The sequence below is a fragment of the Melozone crissalis genome, unplaced genomic scaffold (genome assembly GCF_028551555.1).
Source record: "Melozone crissalis strain CALT ecotype California unplaced genomic scaffold, PUWL_Pcris_2 ptg000009l_1, whole genome shotgun sequence".
Taxonomy (NCBI): domain Eukaryota; kingdom Metazoa; phylum Chordata; class Aves; order Passeriformes; family Passerellidae; genus Melozone; species Melozone crissalis.
This window is the reverse complement of record NW_026535787.1, coordinates 18,579,698-18,593,138: the sequence shown is the minus strand read 5'-3', so window position 1 is coordinate 18,593,138 and position 13,441 is coordinate 18,579,698.

Genomic DNA, 13,441 nt, shown 5'->3' with positions numbered 1-13,441 from the left:
CATTGCTTTAGAGTACCATCTTGGAGTTTCTCAGAGGTTTCTCTTGCCATTCAGATTTGTGAAGACTCCCACTTTTGCCTTGTTTTGCTTTCAAACAGTACAATCCCCTGAGGCAAAAAAAAAATATGATCTTTTAATTATCTGTTACACTGGGTGCTTACATTGCATCCAGTGAAGGCTGAGTGTAGAGGGGCTTCTCGGGGCAGATGCTGGCTCCATGCTCAGGAAACAATCTGGGGCAGCTCCCTGTAGATTCTGCTATGTTATTGTTCCCTGCTTTATGCAATAATGCATTTAGACACTGATCTGGGCAATTATACTCTGTAGAAATCTAAGGGAATGTTTCCAAATAGTTGGGAAAAAGAACCCAGCTACATATATATGCATACACACACACACACACACACACACACACACACACACACACACATATATATATATATATATGTATATGCACACACATGGATAGTTGTACCATCACATGATCAGCAGGAGGCAGAAAAGCATGGAAATATATAAGTGTAAACTCCTTTGAATCAATTTGATTTTTTAATAAAAACATTAACTTATTATTCTAGTGAACAGATTTTTTTTTTTCTGTTTGAATCTGTGTTCTTAATTAAAGATGGTGTATGAATTAGGAAGAACCTGTTTTCAATACTGAGTCAGTTCTGAGTCCAAAGATGTGGAATAGCAAGAAGGATGCATGAGCATTTTGTATGCATTGTGAAGTGCTCCAGCATAGAGGTACACTCAGAAACTATATTTATTTCTAGTAGCCAGCTGATTTATTGTTGCTTTGATTCACCCTGCTGAAAAGTTTGTCAAATTTACCCATGCGACTCATCTGGTATACAAAGTGTCCAGGGGATGGCTTATGGCTTAAATGCAACCCCACTGAAAAACTTACAACTGCTCTTATGATTAAGTGAGCAGCTTTAGCTTTAAATATGAATGTCCTCAGCTTCAGAAGGCATTTAAAATTTGCTTCAGTGTAAGGAAGTGAGGGACATCCTCAATCCAGCTTTGAGACAAAAAAAAAAACCTTGCAATTTTGCATCATCTAATGAAAGCGTTCTTTGGTCAAGCCTTTTGGAAAACTACCTTTACTGTCTTCAGTAAATATCCTATCAAGACATGGTATGAGAGACAGGGAAAAAAGACAGAAAGCAAAGGTTTCATTAAAGGTTTCTGCTGGTCTTGAGTGTAGGAAATAGGAGAAATTGCATAAGTGGCCATGATAGTGCTGTGCCTCACTCTCTCATCTTCCTGTGGGCTGTGAAAACAGAGGTGTGATTTCTTCTGTTGTTAGAAGGAATATCCTTAAGTGAAGGAATATCACTTAACTGTGAGTTAAGCACGTCCTGCATTGCTGTCTGCTGGCCCCTGAGTACAAGTGTTAGCATGGGACACTTCTTGGTGGCTTGAGTGTCACTTTCATGCCCCTTCCTGCATCCCAGTGGCCCAGAGGAAAGTATGGCCATCTGCTGGGATTTGATTTCCTTCCCTCACAGCACTGCAGAGCTCCTCCCAGAGTTGCCCTAGTGTGTATCTCAGCTAAACACAGCCTGTGGGACCTTGGCCAGTTTTGTTTGGGCAAAGCCAGCTATCTCCTGCAACTCTGGGAAAGGATCTGCTCAAGGAAGGGTTGAATCTCTTTTCACGGTGAAAGATCTGACACGCCAGAAAAATTGTAAAATTTAGCTACAAAAAGTTGCATGCTTGTTTCATGGTTGTAGAGACAGATTTAACAAACTGAAGACTACAGCTCTACGCTGGAAATGTAACTCAGGCAGCAAAAATGCATTTTGTAATCCTTTTGTTTGAGAATTCTTTTCTTCTGCTTGTTTTGGGTAGCATGTGCTGGATACATGATGCACAATACTTGGGTTAAGTCGTGCACAAATTTGTAGAAATTGGATACATTATCTGAAAGAGCAGTCACAAAAGAGAATTATCACAGCACAAGTGAGCATTTGCTCTAACAGGCAGCGCCTGCAGAAGCTGTATTCCAGATACTTCCCTCCACTTCTGAAACAAATGTCAGTGTGTTGGGTAGTGCTCAGTCCTCACCTTGTACCAGTACAGGTCTCAGAGTAAAACCCTGAGTTTGCTGCCTTAGGCTGAAGCCATGTATCGTTGCCTCAGCAAGCAGTTGAGTCTAATTTCACTTTACATCAAGCAGACCAAAAATTCCATTTGAAAGGTGACAGGCCAGTGCATTAACCAATTGCACCAGTGCTGGGGTTAAAGTGGATAAATTATATAAGACTAAAGCCTGACACTAAAAGCCACCAGCTGGATCAAGGACGTTTCTATCCATTCTGGCTCATTAGACTTAGGACAACAAGGTCAGCTATGTTAAATTTAATCACAGGCCTTCCTAGAGGGTATGGTAAATGTATTGGCTAATTTTTCATACCATATCCGAGATAATCTGTCACCCGCAGCTTGAGAGGTAGCTTGCTTGTGTTTAAAGTATCCACTATACTTATGGCCAGTTAAGACAAATTTTTATTGTTTTTCAACCAGGATGAGCCAAATTAATCACAAGCATTTACCTCCTTCCTCCCCTATTAAAAACAAAGGGGTTGTAGTTCATGTATGTTAGCACTCAGCTTGGCATCATCTTTTTAATGGAAAAATAAACTGAGCTGTCTATTCTAAATTGAATCAAGCAAAATAAATAAGCAAACAAGATTTTTCTTTGCTGTAGGTACAGAGAGTGTGTCCGGAATGAAGAAGGATAATTAATTTGAAACTCTTTCGGGAAAACAGTGTCTTTTTATACTCTGTTTTTAAGGTCCCTAACACAGTGGGGGTCTGTTCTATTACTATAACTTCCATGCACTACAGTAATAAAAATAATAATGCTGTGAGAGCTATTTAATGTTAAGTCTTCCTGGGTGAACTGCATCCCTCCTCCAGAAGGTCCAGTGGCCCTTCTGGAAGAGGACAGTGTCAAACATGAAGAGAAGAATGGCATGAGCAACTTCTGTGCTACTGATGCAGCTCTTGGGATGCATTTGACAATAATTAGGTATAAAAGCTAATATGATAAAGTGAAGGTAGTAACTTTCCTCCCTTCTGCTGCCAAACATTGGCAGGATTGCATTTGCAGATTTTCCATTTTTCGGAACAACTGTTTTCCCACTTTTGCTTGTTTGGAAGCAGCCCTTGTGAGACAGCGTGCTGGTCCTAATCACCAAAGGCCAGATAACAGAGGCCCTGCCATGGGAAGCACCCACTGCAGCTGTTGCTGCACATGCTGCCTTGATAACAGAATCAATGATTTAAAGTGAGCCAACTCATCATCCTGGGAAATGCTAAGATGATATTACTGATATTACTTATGATTAATTTAACTGTAAATTCCTGTCTAGAATCTAGAGTCAAACATCAGTCCGTTATCTTACTGATTTAAAAGGCTGTGTCTGAATCTGTTTCCTTAGAAGAAGGGTCCCCAGGGTTCCAACAAACTCAAGAGAAAAGGAATAGAATAAGCATAGATAAACCTATAACATGTATATGCTTGAGAAAGGGTCAGCTCCCTTAGTGCTGTGAAGCAGGTCTAAGCTAGGCTGTAGGAAATGCCTCTCAGTTGCTTTTTCCCTTTGGAAGTGCTGGAAAAACTCTCTAGGAACTTCTGCACTGGCAGAGAGTTCCAGATGACCCCACACTGCTGGAACCTCAGAAGGCAATACTTTTAATGCTAAGTTATTTGCATTTTTTTATTTGTAATTTGTTTAGCACCAAATTACATGCAGGTGGCTTTATCTTCAGATGGTTCTCAGTGGTGTAGTTGGGCATCACTTCATCAGAGATGTACCAGCTTTGAAAAGTTGAGCTCAGTTATCAGGAATAGTGTCTGAGATACTGTCTATAATTATTACCCTGAAATTAACCATACATCCTAAATACTCCAGCATAATATCCAGCACTTAGGTAGCTCCTTATGAGTGACAATTTTTCAGTAGCACTAAGTAAGACTGGCTATGCATTGCACTGCAATTTTTTGAATTATATACCCCAGGACAACTGAGTATTACAATGCCCAACATTGTGATTTTGTAGAACTTGACATTCACTTCAGGCCTCTATTTTCCTGCTGGTATTGAAAGGAAAACAACTTGCTTTAACCTTGGGTGATTATGCCTTTGTATTTGTATCACTTATTTCCTGTGCAAGTTCCTACACCATAAAGAAAACGGGAGATAACTTGACCACAAGGAATAAGGAGGCATTTAAAAGATACTCCTTGACTCCCACCATCCATAAACACAGACACTGGAAGCTGCTTTCTGTTTTCAGTAGAGGAGGGGAGAAGAAATAACATATCCAATTAAAAGAACAGGGCACTCTTTAGGCAGCCAGGGCCTAGGAAACCTTTTGATGAAAATCTCTGCTGATTTACCAAAGCCACAGCAACAATGCTGATTTATACTGACTGATGAATATCAGACATGAGTTAGAATTTTTTACCCAGACCATCTGTTACAAGGTCTTTATGCTTAAAGTTTCCTGGGGTTCTTTAATGACCAATAGTCAATGTGTTCATGGATTTTATGCCTGCTCCAAAGGACAGCACACTGCATGCTTTGTAGAATATGGATACTCCTAATCTCATGCTGAGGTGTTGATTCTTTACAGATTTGACAGAGTATTGATGCATTTCACTGAATAATCAACAAGTATTCTTTAAGCACTTCAACATCCACTGTCCAAAATCTTATTTTAGTATGAAATCTCTGATCCATTTATGAGTTCTGCAGATGAAAACACACTGATTGTAATTTATTAACAAAAAGCCATGCATAACCAACTCAGTTTTGAACACTAAAAAGTGGATGAAAACCTTTTTCTTTAGACTTATTGAAAGGCTGTTGAATGGGTACCATAATTTCATACTACTGAAGGCATTTTACTATTCAGGATAGCTTCCATGTCAAGTTCTATGACAGATTTGAGCTGATGCACAAGAAGAATTTGAAGTACACTTAATTTCATATAAAGTGTCATTATGGCTCTGGGGTATTGTGTCTTCCACACAGCACAACCATAATATCCTGGTTAAGGCTCTTAAAAGTAGCTATGATAAAGTGGACAGATAATCTATCTTTCTCTCTGGAATGTCTGTTTTAATTTGCAAATCTGTTGTAATTTGCAAATTTGCAAAGGAACTAATAAATTGCTATAGCATTACTTGCAGGTAATTAGCACATATACCCCTTATTTATTTTGGACTGAGGGCACTAAGTTCATAACTATGCAAGTATTTGTTACTTTACAAATTCTAGTGGTCCAGATTAGTCATCAGCTGGTTGGAAATGGAGAGTAGGGCTCGTAAATGCTCTGTCACCTGATTCAATTCAGTCTGTAATGAAACGTCCTTGCAATCTGAAGACCTGTTCATGACTCACACAAAATGGATCAGTGGGGTCAGTTCACTGCTTGGTAGGAATCCACTATCATGATCATTATGGTTCATCTGATGAGACAATTTCACTCCAGCCTGAGGAGAATCTGTGTGTCTGCAGATGTGGCACCCGCTTCATACTCAGTCACTGGCAGCCACTGCACAGATATCTTATGGACCTTTTCCTTTTCTCGCAAAATCAAACCTGTACAATAGACAGTGTTAATGGAACAGAGCCAAATCTAGACTAACAAGTCTTTTTAAAAAGGCATGGATGGGAGGCACCAGATAATATGATGGGAAGAATGCACTTTCTCCCCATTACCTCCCCATTGCGGGACCTGACATGGAGGCTGAGACAAATGGTTTATGCACCTTCCATCTTTCTGTGCACCCTCTGAAAATGTATGAATGCTTTTCATGGAAGCATGAGAGAAAATAATTAAGAAGAGAACTGTATCCAGAAGAAAAACCCAGTACAAGGTTGTGTTCAAAGACTTCAGGGCACTGGGACGAGCTTCATTACGTGAGGATTGTCATGGCCAGTCCAATTATCTGGTCAGTGACATAACATCTGAATTGTCAACATTGGGTAAACTCATTGGCTATCTCAAAAGGGAAGGCTGTGACCCAGCAAACACAAAGGTGGTCCATTTCCTCACACACAGCAAGACATTTAGGGCATATCAGCAAAGTGATAAGTCAGTATAACTCCCATTAATGTTCTGTCTACTTTTAGAATAAGGATAACTTTCCAGGTCTATCGTTCCACAGCTTTGTGTTTAGGACATGCAGATCCTCTGGCCTGTAAAGGAAAGACTCATGTCCTTTGTATCTTACTAATGAATTCTCACTGAATTTAATGGGGCAGAGCCTCACTGGTGTTAAATCAACAGAGCAAGATTACTTTTTACTAAAGAATGTTCTCTGATACATAGGACAATGAAGATCAGTTGGGAGGAGGGAGAAGAAGACAGATAGGGTAATCTCAAGAGCATAGGAAAAATACCCCAAAAACACTAATAAATATATTTTTTTCAGAATAATGAGTGGTGCATGTTCCTCTCCCTAATGTTTTCTTAACTTTCTTGATGACTTTCAAGGAGACAGAAAGAGTAATAGAAAGCACTCCCACATCCATCCCTGTATGTAAAGAGCAGTTTTCTGGAAAGCCATTAGGATGGCCCATGGCGGTGTGAACATCCTGTGTTAATTTAAAAGCTCGGTTGGTAATCTCAAGGCAAACTTAAGGCCACTCCAAATAAAGTGTGAGCATGTGTATTTGTACAGTGAAAATAGTCAGGAGTTTGTGTCAACAGCATTTTGCTTGATATATCCTACACAACCTAAGCACTGTGACCTGTCCTTATTATGCCTGAAATTTCCTTGCTTTCTGTTTCCTTAGGAGAATTTTTCCTGTATGGAATATTATTTTTGAGTTCTAATTTTCAAAGGCCTTCACTGTGAGGAGTTTGTCTCTGCTAACACAATTGTGGGGGGCCTTTGGCTTTTATTTAACATTCCAGATGGATTTCTGGGGCATCACTTTAAGGGTAGAATCCCCCCTGGAAAATCAAATAATCCATTTTTTTCCCTTTAACATTTGTTATGTGCTTCTTTACTTCCAACCAAGCAGACACATTTAGCAACCATCACTGGCTACCTCTCAGTCAGCAACTCCTCCACTCCCCCACTTCCAAACACAGAAAGTACAAAAAACAGACTTAGCTTCAGAGGTGGCAGTGGAGGGGGAGAACAGCACAAGGAGTGAGGAACGGTCATGACTGTTATTGCCAAAACACAAGAATTCAAACCAGTGCTCAATGAAAATAAACAGACTGCTGAAAAAGAAGGTGAAAAGTGAATCAAAGTTCTGCTGCCGCAGGGAAAATAATCTCACCATTTCCTTCATCATCCCATGCTCTCCTCAGGACAGCACTGAGGCAGGTATGTTTGTCCTTACTGAGAACAACTAAACATGTGCTTAGAGATCAGCAGGCTGCAACTTAACTAAAGGCATTCCTTTGAACTGCGGCCCATACGTAAATGTCTTTAAAATTCTTTTACTGTTTCATCTTTTTTTTTCACTAGCCATTTTAGGAGACAATGTCCTCTTTGACACTTATTCCCTCCTATTTGCTGCTTATCCTGGTTACCTGTGGAAAACTCACCTGTGTGCCTGACTGTCCTCCTCTGACCACACAAACATGGCTCTGTCTGACCTGCTAATGTAATTCCACTGTGTGACTGTGACTTTCCCTTACTGTGCACCAAGGGCCACCCAGCTGCATTTGCTGAAGGGTGAGGGACTGTAAAAACAATAGAAAAAAGCCACATAAACCAAGTGCAAATACAAGCTGCAGCCTCTCTTTACCACTTGCACCCTGCATAATCACTTCCACCACCACCTCATTAAATGCACAGAATTAACACTGTTTCTGCAAGCTTTGCTCTGAATCACTTTGCAGAGATGCAAGTGACAAAGTAAGCTATAAGGCTGTGAAAATGCAATAATCATGAAGCCTTGGTCTATTCCTGTTACCTGCTGCACGTTACTCTTCTTGGGCAGGACCACTCTGATTTGCAGCTGGGTGAGCAAGATGCTGGCGGGAAAAGCAGCAGATGTGACTGGCAGGCAGGTGGGCACCCCTCTGCAGCTGACAGTGCTGCCCCCTCCCCAAACTGCTGCAGGAGCAGAAATCTGTGCTCCAAGGATGGCAGAATGCCCTTCATTACCTGGAGCTGAAGTAAGACTTAAAGATGAATGGGTTAGTGGACAGCAGACCCCCAACAGATGCTTCAAGAGCATTGCATTTATTTGCAGAGTGGTATCAGGGTTTGGGCAGAATCACTGGTGTTTTGTTCTCTGGTGTCTTTGGACATGCAGCCACACCCTAGTTATGTGTGACACAACTCGGGCAAGTCTGATCTGAAGTTTCCTTTGTGTGACACGGCCAGCAGAAGGGTGCAGTAGGGCAAGGTACTATTCTACCACATTTCCCCTGCTATGTCTTGTTTTCCACCTTGAAATTCTGAGGTAAAGCAGATGAGGCCCATTTTTTTGTGGTTTCTGGATAAACATCAGGAAACATGGATCTCTCTTAACTTATGCATCTAGGCAGATCAGCTCAGCTCTAAAGGAATATGCATTTAGAGCAACACACCCATGTTCAGTGAGCTGTTCCCAGTGGGCCCAGAAGTGTACCAGTGGTGTGGGAAGGAAGGAGAGTCTTGTTTTATTCTGGACTTTCCTGAAGTCTGGACTTCAGGAAAGTCCAGAATAAAACAGAATATTTAGGCTGTGGCACTAGAAGGGCCACTGTGCTTGCAAAGCCTGTGCCCAAGTGGTGCAGCAGGGCAGCCCCTGCAAGCTGGGAATACTGCTGCTCTTACTTTGGAGAGCCATGTTCTGGAAGCTTTGCTTCCTGGCAGTCTGCAGCATCCCTTAAGAAGAGCCTTCTGCTACTTTGCCATCACACTATACACGGAAATGTGGTTTATTTGACATCAGTTGAATTACAGCTTATATTGGCTGTAACAAAATCAGATGCACACTTAAAACATCCTTGTGTGGGTGTTTGACCTGAAAACAATGAAACAATAAAACAACTCAAACCAAAAAACCTACCTGCATCATCAAGTTGTTGTACAAAAATGGAGCCAGCAGGTAAAGAACATTGCTCATGGGGGATGATCACAAAACCTGCCAGCATCAAACACTGCATTGTGCTGACACCCCTGCATCAAACTTGCTCTCAGTGGACCCAGCCAAAGAACTGCTGTTGCTCAGATGTCATTAAACTTTGGCTTGCACTACCAAGAAAAAGTAGAATCTTCATTGAGTGTAGGGTATATTTGGGTCTGAAAATCCTTTCCTTCCTCCAGCTGAAGGAAAACAATAAATATTCTAACTACATTTCACCTCATGGAGCCTAAACACCTTCAAGGATATATTTGATATTTGTGGCATTTAGCAGAGTGTAAACAAATACTCAAATGAAGATGAGTATTTAAATGAAATGTGTCCCTAATCACCTCCCCTTGACAAAGTAATGACTTGCATTGATGTGCAACGCATTTTACAAAACTTTACGCACAATTATTTGAAAATTTCACACCTATCCAAGGACAGCTGGCCAGAAAATGTGGTCAGGACCTTCACATCCTGCCTTCAGGGCCAAGCATACAGAATTTGGAAAACTAGGACACGGGCAGTGATCATAGTTGGTATAAAATATCAGGTGAGCTGGTCTTTGGAGGCTTTCTTAATTTTTTAATCAGGTTGATTTTATTTCCCTGTTTGCCCCTTAAAGCCCTTGCTTTGTTGCTTTCTGAGCTGGAAATCCATAAAGTTTTCTCATCAACACTATATTTCAGAAAGTAAGTACATTTTCAGAAAGTCTTTCTTCCTTCATGACATAAAGCCTTTAAGTTTTTCCCTGGGAACCATGTTTGTAGCAGATACCTTGGCAACAGACACTGTCTTGGTCTGATCCTTATAAGGCTTTAATCAGAATGATTTTTGAAAACATGGATTAAGCTCCATCTATGCTATAAAGAAACCATTTTTCATTAAGCCATTTTCAACCAAACTGCGTTCAGGCAGGACACTAAATCATGCAAACAGAATATAAATCACTTAGCAATTCTATAAATCATGTTGGTCACTGATAAAAGAAAAAAAAAAGAAAAAGATTAAAGTATTAATTTAAAAATGAACTAAAGAAAAAAAATTATACTTCCTGCATTTCCATTGCTTAATGCAGACACATTTAACTGGGCTGAAACCTACGTAAGACAGAAGATTTTAAAAACTGAGGTAAACATTTCTAGCAGTGGTCAGGAATTTTAGGACAAAAAGTTTCTTTTCCCTTCACATACAATGAAAAAAATCCAGTCATCTGTCAAAATGAAACTGATTGATAGCAATGGTTTGATCTTAACAAGTCTCTCAGCTTAAAAAACTGCAAAAGGACCATCGAATGATGAAGGATGGCTGTTTTGACATTTTTAACAGAGAAAAGTTTTATTTTCTAATTGAAGGAAACAAGCAAAAACCCCACATTCCTTTTGTACTAAAAAGAGGCAACTGCTTTGAAAGGTCACAATCCAAATAAACTCTTTGAACATTATTAAAGTAAAATATTTAGCTTGGCCCCATCCTGATTTTATTTTGGAAATTTTCATCCAAGTTTAAAAAGGACCTTTCATCCTTGGTTGGACATAAGGAAAATACTGGGTTTCTTGAGAACGCTGACAGGGTGAGGAAGCTCATCCCCATCCAGGTTCAGTATTTCCCTTGTGTGCCAGTTTCACTGGCAGGGTGCTCAAGGCCATCTGTTCCTTGACTCTTAAGAGGGCTGAAAAGTAGGAAGGAAGTTATTACAGGCTTTAATTCTCAGGAGAGCAGAGACAGGCAGGTGAGATCCCAACCAGAGGAGGTCACATCCTCAGCTTGGGTCAGCCAGAGTAGGACATGGCGCGTGCAGGGGTCAGGCCTTATCTAGACCCTTGGAGTACTGGCATGAGCATCTCTCTGCTCACTAACCAGGCCCTGTGTCTAAATGCAAATTTGAACTCTAATGACTGCAGTGATACCTGTGCTGGCCACTGCTTTGCTTACCTGGTGGGGTTCTTTTCCCATTAATGTACCTCTTGAGTCCATTTTACAGAAAAACTAACAAGTCAGCCACTGCTTTACCATGGGACCCATTAGCAGCAGGCATTTAAAAGTGCAGACCATTTACTTCGCCTGTACCAACCAGCCCTGTTTGTATCAATCACCAGAACATCACAGACATCAGCAGGACTGCACAGATTTATATGATCTGAGGATCTGCCTTCTCACCTTTGCTGGGATATTTGCAGTAATTCAGTCTTGATTCTGAGAGTGGTTACTTGCAGCTGGACCCCCTCGTAGAGCCCCAGTGAAATAAAATTAGTGGAAGCAATTTCTGAGGAGATTTAATGCCATTAACATGACAAAAAGTGATTAACATTGTTTGTGTGATTTGCTGCCCTGGATGAGCACTGTTTGGTTGAAAATGACTTATTCAAAAATGCTTTTACATACAGCTGGGTGAGGACTTAATCCATGCTTTCAAAAACACTGATTTTAGCCAAATATGGAGACGCTGTGCTCATCACCAAAGTAATGGCCCAAGGTATTCTGAGGAAGAAACATGTCTCATTTCAGGTTTAGCCCTGAAACCACCCACAGGCTATGACAGAGTGTCAGAGCATTCCTAAGTAACATGGTCCATTTCTGCAATGAAGTTTCATTTTTACAGGAGGCTGCTTGCAATGTAGAAACAGACCCACATCCAACAATCTGTAGAATCACTGCAGCTTATCAGCGTTCTCCCTTCTCTACCCCAGTGGTCTGCCCTCCTCAGCCTTTCCAACACAAGGAAACTTACTTTGAAGCATATCTACATGAATGCCTCCCTACCAAAGAGATAGAAAATGCCTCAGCTGGCAGAGGCAATATTTGCAATGCTCCCTAATCCAAATACTGTTTTCTGTCAGCGTCTCTCTGCCACTGTTTCTTAAATAGGTTCAAGAGGGGTGTGCAGAAGAAACCTTGGAAAAGCTGCTTCTAATAGCTTAGGTTGTGTGTACCTAAATTAAAAACCATCTCATTCAACAATTCTCTGGCTGAGATTTGTTTGCTCCCACTGCCAGATGCAACTTAGTGGCACCTGCTCACCTTCTGGTTTGGAACTGAGCTGCCAACACCTGTTCTGATTTAATTTGATGGAGGTAAATCACTGTAAGTCTCCCAGCGTCAAGGATCCATTATCGGTAACTACATTATCTGCCCCATACTGAACATTTGCTCTGAACACACCTACAGGAAGATAAGCAAAATATTACCAAGCATTTCAGGAAGCAGTTGCCAATCTAAATTTTTCCCCCTCCAGGAGCACCTAGCTCTGTGAGTAGGAGGGAGGAAAAGTGAGTTCACCATCAGGCTTTTGAAAGTTGTGGATGAATGCAGATAATAAAACTGAATTAATGGAAGAGGACGTACAGATCTACTCAAGGGGATTTCTGCAGGAGGTGGAGGACATATTTTGGACTGCAAGAATAGAAATATCTTTAACAGTTGCAGTTGTAAGAGAGAGCTGGTGTGGTTTACAAAAGGGGATATACAGCCAGAGATTCATAAGTAAGAACAGGAATTGGTTTCATTGGGTTGTGGGCAACGTGGGGCACACAGCCATGCATCTCACTGTTTTTACATCAGTGAGTTGCAGGACCATTGTTATCCCCTGGCTACTGCTGGGATTCTTGCTGGGATTTGAGGAATTCATAAAACATAATGAGGGAAATAAACCCCCTTTTGGCAGAGTAGAAAAATAGATTGAAAAGGTCTGCTGAAAGGAAATGCAGATTGCATTCGAGGAGCACAGCCACAGCTTTAGAAGTAATTTCCTTTTTGAGTTTCCCAAAGTCTGTAACAATGCACTGACAACACATTAGCAAGCAGAGTGGGGATTGTCTTCTCCTACCAAGCATTTTCCAAGCAGTAATGACTCCGTGCACTGCTGCTTTTCCCTCTTCCTCACATCTCCCAGCCCCAGGAATGTTCAAGTCCCTTTCAGAGCCAAGTACATTGCAGTTCCCACCTTAACCTGCTCACTGGCAAACCCTGCCTCATGTTGTGCTTCAAACCCCATCCCAAGACCAAACAACTGACCTTGAAAGTACGAAGCAGAGGTGACTATCAGAGATTTGTCTCTCTGGGAAGCTCACAACAGCATCCCCAGGCATGCTGCACTGCTGGCCTTTAGCATAATCCCTAGGCGTTGATTTCACTCCTGTTTCTACACCAGCCTCAAAGCCTTCATCTGCATTTGGACATAATAGGAGGCAGGGATATTTTCCTTGCTGTTTACTACTTCCCATTTGACTTGACTACCACCCTCTTTTTAATTTTTTTTTCATTCTCATCTGCTCAATTTTGCAAAGCTCAACAGTGAAATTGCAGCTAAACATAGTTGGCATAAGGGGAGAACTACC